Genomic DNA, 6,693 nt, shown 5'->3' with positions numbered 1-6,693 from the left:
CGATAAAAAATTGTTCGCTGCCTTATTTTCGTGTTGCTCGGCAAAGTCTGTGCCAGATTCGCAATAAAAAAAATCGAAAGAAAACGGGCGTTCCTGATGAAATTATTACTGGCCACACTTCATAGAAGTGGTGCAAATACTAATTTACGCAATAAATTTCGATGCAATAACCGCAGTGCAATAAAAAGCAATGGAAGCATATTCCACGTGTAGAGCAACTTGTTCAGTTAGCTCAGGGCAACACACCTAGAGAGAATGAATTTCAGTAATAAAGTTTCCTTTCATAATGACCGGTGTAATTACAGAGTTGATGTCAGCTACGACTGAAAGCGCTATCCTCTGTCAGAAATTCTGTGGCTCGCGCCAGCTTCGACAATCGTTGCGTGCAGGGAAATGCGCTTTGCTGTTGCAGTGAATGCGTTCCCGCAGCCAGTGTAAATACACACTACGTAAAAGTTGCTGGGACAGGAGTGTATGTCGTCGCATATCTTAAAAGTCCGCGTTTCGCGAAACATTGCAACACACAATGGTTCTAATAAACTGTTGCACTTGAAGCACTGGCTTACCTTTATCGTGAAATTAAGATTTCCCCTTACAGTAATTTCAACGGCAATTATATATTGAGTAAATTTTGTAAGTTTTTGCTCCATAAAAAGGAATTACATACAAGGAATACCTTGTCGTTTAATTAACCCCATAATGGCCAAGCAAAGTTACATATCAAATAAGTTACATGAGGTAAATAAAAGCAACTTATTCGCTTTTTTTTCTGACCACGAAGAGTACATTTGTACAAAAAGGAAAGGCCTATCAAAATGTTGTTTTAGTATAAGCTTTGGTATAGTAATGACTTATTTAGTAATTGTTGTTTTACGCTATCCACGGCTATAGCATCGCCCCAGCGTAATAATGACGCCAGTGTAGGCTACGCGTTAAGTTCATTAGCTTAAATTGTATTTTCGAGCTCTCAAACTCAGCATCCACTATAAAGGCCACGTTGGGCCATTACAGGGCTAAGGCTCACCTTTACGAGATAATAATTGCACAGCCAAGCCTCATGAGCCACGACACGCCCGTGCGCACGGTTGTGCTGCGCATTGGCATGATTGATGATAAGAGTTAACAGCGCGAAGTGCGTCGGAAAGATACAAAGTTGACTGCGGCTAACACAGGAGTGAGGCCCGCGAGCGTGCCTTTTTTTAATGGTCAAAGCATTGAGCCATTAACTCGTAGGTCTGGAAAACGTGGCGTGCGGTAGGAAAAATCGTGGTGAGCTCGCCTCGTGCAGACACGTGCTCGTGTCACTGCTAGCGCGTTCGTCGTTGTCTTTTTCCACAGCTGGCTGCGATGCCACTCATCATTTTCATTTCATTTATTTAACCCAAGGGCCCAGAATAGGGCATTACATAGGGGGGATAACAACAACAACAAAAAATTATGGGGTTTAACGGGCCAAAACCACTTTCTGATTATGAGGCACGCCGTAGTGGAGGACTCCGGAAATTTCGACCACCTGGGGTTCTTTAACGTGCACCTAAATCTAAGTACACGGGTGTTTTCGCATTTCGCCCCCATCGAAATGCGGCCGCCGCGGATAACAACAACCAGAAATCTCAAAAGGATTATGAGCATGAAGATTGACGAATCCGACGAATCTGACGCTTAGCAAGGTTGGTGGTAGTGTGTGGGTGGGCGGTCCTGCATATGTATACAGACCCATCCATTCATGTGTAGAGCAGCGAGCGGCTAGCTGGGGCAGAAAGAACACTCTGTTCAAGCGTTTCCGCTCGTGAAGAGCAGCGTGCGCAATCTTGCATATCAGTGTGGCCAGGCTTGAACCCGGGCGCCACAATATCGAAACCAGCATCACAGGCGCCAGCGAGACGAGAAATGCGAAGACCATGGGTAAAGCTTTATTCCTACTAGCATATAAGAGCGCATGTCTTCTTCGTCCCCCCCAATACGCCGTTAGTTATTGCAGAGGCGGGTCAGCCACGCACATTTCGAGTGCACCGTGTCTTACAGAGAACATAGACGGCAGGCAGCGCTGTGCGGGTAGTCTCGCTTCCGGCTGTGTTTCCCTTTCCGCGGTGGAATAACATTCATGACCGCCTAAGGGGCGTTAAGAATAGCACGTAGCTTAATCCACTCTTGCGTCAAAAAAAGTAGGGCGCCATGAGTGCGACACTAAAAGTTTTCACGCCAGACCTTTAGGCGCCTTAGTCCAACTCGAACGTCTTTCGTCGGCTGTCTTAAAAATGTCAAGACGCGTGCTAATTTACGAAATTTCGCTAATTAACTTTTTAACTGATTACCTTATGACCCATGTTGCAGTTTACAAGTTCTAGCCGTGGAGTTCGGAAGGCGGATCCGCTTGGAACAAATTCTCAGGACGACATCAATTTCGAAATATTAATTCCCAAACTTTGGGGAGAATTCCATTGGCGTTCCAGTTACTTCTGTGCTTGATTGCATAAAACGACGTTTTCTTAACAAATTTACCGGAGCGTCAATGCATTTCTCCGCAAAATTCGGGAATTATTGTATCAAACTGGTATCATCCTGCGAATTCGTTCCACGTGGAGGCGCCTTGCGAACTCCAAGGCTAGAATTTTTAAATTGCAATAAGGGCCATAAGATAATTTGTTAAAAACTTTAATTGGTGAATTTTCGTTAATTAGTCGATTATGTATTTCAAATTGCTGTGCAAGTAATGCCGCATCTTCGATCACTCCAGCTAATGAACTAGAATTGTGATATCTGCCTCAGCCAATCTTCAAAAAACTTATGAAAGTGTTCGCTGAAGCACTCTGTATACTGCAAGTACGTACTGAAATATACAAATAAGGCCCATGTTCTCAATTCTGCTAGTAGTCAGAAGGTAACGCGCACGCTGAAGAATCAAGTGGCAAAAGATTGTTCCCCTCTCTTTATCTTGCTATCGCAATTTCTTTGTCTAAACACCCACCGTGGTGGCATTGCGGCTATGGTGTTGCGCTGCTACGCACGAGGTCGCGGGATCAAATCTCGGCCCCGGTGGCCTCATTTCGATGGGGCCGAAATGCAAAAAACACCTGTGTACAGTGCATTGGGTGCATTGAAGGTCCCCTGGTGGTCAAAATAAATCCGGAGTTCCCCCACTACGGCGTGCATCATAATAAAATCGTGGTTTTAGTAAAACCCCAGAATTAGAATTATTTTTCAAAGCGGCAAGTTAGGCGACTCGGTAGGCTACCATCGTCCAGATGAGCGCCTTTGTCCGCATTTCTTTGGCGCTGTTTGTTTTCGGCAATTTTTTTTTTGCACTGGGACTTCGCCGCAATAGCGGGTGATGTACCCTGCATCGATATCGCGGCTTCCTTTGAACTTGGCTGCCATTTTGCCGCATGTCCGTGCATGTGGTTGCGTGCAAGAATGCTCACCTCATTTCGTGAATAGCTTTGGAATCTGGCGTGAAGCTGCGATTCGCGCCGCTTTTTTTTTTTTCGAATGCGCCACAGTGTAACCGAAAGAATGCTGGCTGCTCATTTTTGTAGGACAATCCCGTGGCTCGGGGTTCTAACGACGCGGGGATGAAATGCGGGATCAAGCAACGCTTCCCGGCATACGAGGTCAGACCGATTCTCGCAACAGTTTTCAAATAATTACGCACGATCGACATTACGCGTAGCACCTGTGCTAGATGCCTCCCACTCCTTTTGCTGTAAAACGCCTTTTCCTGCTCGCGAGGTAGGCTTATCAACCATGAGACGACATGCGTACCGCTGCCAGTCCATTGCAGCATTACACTGAATTTAATGACGACGGTTTGAAAATATAAAGTCGCTCCTATCGCGTTTTTTTGATTGCGGCCGTTTCCTCGTACTTCAACGTTGGATTTGCCAGATTAGCAGGCGATATAGCCTGCACTACTTTCGCAGCTTGCTTTCGCGTTGGCTGCCATTTTTTCCATTCGCCGGTGCATGTGATTTAGCGCAAGAGGGCTTCTGTTTTCGTGAATATTAACTTGTGCCGTCCGGTCGCAACTTTTTCGAAAGCGCCGCAAATTGGCTGAGGGAATGCTGGCTGCTCGTGCATGTAGGACGACTTCCTTTTGGCTCTTGGTTCAAATAATGGGAGGACGAACAGCCGGGCCAAGTTCCGTTTCCCAGGAGGCAAGGTGAGCGCTATCTTTTCTAGTGCTTTGAAGAGAAGTAATTACGCTTAATGAACTTTTTGTGTAGTACCTATGCGATAGGTGCCTTTGGTTAATTTTCGTTGTAAAACGCTTCTTTTCCTGCTCGCGAAGTAGGTCGACCGCTCGACAAGCGCACGAGAGCTGCCAATTCAGTGCAGCTTCTCGCCGAATTTGATGTCGCCGAGTTGAAACCATAACCTGTTCGTTCCATATTCCGAAACGCAATTAAAAACTTGCTAAAGGTACATTCAGGGGCTATTGCTGGCAGCTTCCCGTTTGCCGACGTTTTGTCATGTCCTTGCTGGTTCCTGCCGTGGCACCATCGGTGGAAAACATGCCGAATCAGCTGACGTGCCTGGTCCTTCCTCGGCGGTCCACGTGGAAGCATGTCATGGAGTGTGCGAAGTCCGCGAACACCTTACTCAGCCAATAACGGTGTTGCCAAGTGTCGAGACGCAGGAACTCTTCGGGCACTCGAATGCAGCACAGTCGACACAGCGTGTGCTCCCTTCACCACTGGTAAGTACTGCGACGATTTTCGAACGGTAGCACCGATTGGCTTGCGGACATTGTGGCATGCACAAGGTCACGTCGGCGGATCTAAAAGGGGTACTTTTGCATTGACGCTAACCACTCCACTGGACCATCACCCCTGCTAAAGTTCACATTTCGTAGTGAAAAAAAGAAAACGAGCTTCGCTGATATGAGATACAACTGGGGCTTTCTCCAGCAAGAGAGTATTCATTTAGTTATCAAGGAGGAGCTGAGTGCGCCTTCATTTTCGCCTCCAGGTTTGCCACATTTAGCGGGAGAGAACAAGTACTTCCAAGATGGCGAGTCCGAGCAGACAGACTGACTGCATCCGACGTCGACGACGAACACTTGGGTGACGTCGTCACGTAGACCGCAGAAACGAATCGGCAAAGGCACACTGGCTCCCTCATTTATGGCGCCCACACTGGTGGCGAGAGGGTCGCCTATGGCTGGTTTTCACGCAACCGCAGGAAGCAGCAATGTTCAGCAAATGCCATCCTTTTCGCAGATGTGTGAACAGGAGCTTCAGTCAATTAAGAGGCGGCGTGAGCATCCAGATCGACCAAGCACCGATACTCGGGCCAAAAAAGGCGGCATATCTGTGCGTAGCCATCATTCGCATGCAACGTTATCTTTCTCAAGATTCCGTTCAGCCTCGTTAAGCTAAGATGACGCCTTCAGAACCGAAGAAGCGGAACGCCGGAAAATTTCTCGGCCGGCTACAGGTGGTCTACTGGCGAGAGCTCGCGTATCCCATGGAAAGGTGCTGTGACACCCGAAGTTGCTACTGCCGATTTCGCACAAATGCCTACGGGTGCGAAGTTTGTGACGGCTCAGTCATCTCCTACGCCTTCTGATCCCATCGAGTTTCCGGACCAGAGTACTGCCTCCGAGCTGAGTCCGGACAAGTGTCCGCATTCTCGCCCGCCAAGTGCGTTGGTTGAATCGCCCTAGCAACGGAGTCTTCGCTCGAAGCAACGTTTCACGTTCCAGCCGCCATGGATGAAGAAACAGCGGGACAGCGATGCTCCGTCTCCCAGTTTCCATAGCAACACCGCTTCGGCCCAGACTCCGTCGTCGCGGACGCGGGGCTCGCCGCCTAAGACCGCGGGACGTCTCGAAGACGCTCACCACGATGGCTCGACGCCGTCATCGAAGTAGCTGAGCTCACGGCATTTCCTCTCCAGCACGATGCAGGTATTGATAATCGACAAGAGCTTGAAAGTGCTCGACGCAGTTAGGCCGTCATTTTGCGCTCTGATGTCGGCGCCCATACAACCGAAGTTTCTTAAGGAAATCGTGGGATGTATAGACGTGTCAAAATTACACCTCGCAGATAACGAAAACTACGACACCCTTAATCTATGTGTCATCCAGTACAAAATTCACCAGAGCATGCGTGAACACAGAGCGACAGTCGACCAGGCTCATGAAATTGGCGTTCTCAGCACAAGTAGACATGAACTCACGAGGCTTGTGACAGACAGGGGCCTATCACAAGGACCGCTGTATGCGTGCATTGGTCCGACATCCGTCATGTACTCGGAGACCCGGACAAAGAGGTGGGAGTTGTGTTATATGTTATCAGATAACACAGGCTGGCGCACCCAGACAAAACGCACCAGCTTGCCTGACCAGCCGGCCTACCACAAAGGTTTCTTTGCCTATACATCTGCGTGATTTGGCCTATATTCATCGCTTGTCTCGCCAAGTTGAAGGTACCGGTTGTTTGTACTGTCTATCGGGGCTGCGATCACTTTCGAGATGTTTCACGTGACTCTGCACGAGAAGCGTCGGCGTATATATACGTATGGCTGATAACGTTTCTGGTGCTGTGCTAAGCTTGCTATCTTTGCGCAAACCCTGCAATGTTTTCGGCCGTCCACTTGGACGCGTCCGCCACCTTGTCACTCGAAATATTGTTGAGACGACGATATCACCGGAAGTAATCTCTCGAGATCACCCCGGTAAAAAGAATACCT

Source organism: Dermacentor variabilis, chromosome 10, assembly GCF_050947875.1.
Source record: "Dermacentor variabilis isolate Ectoservices chromosome 10, ASM5094787v1, whole genome shotgun sequence".
NCBI classification, from domain to species: Eukaryota; Metazoa; Arthropoda; class Arachnida; order Ixodida; family Ixodidae; genus Dermacentor; species Dermacentor variabilis.
This window is presented reverse-complemented; position numbering follows the sequence as displayed.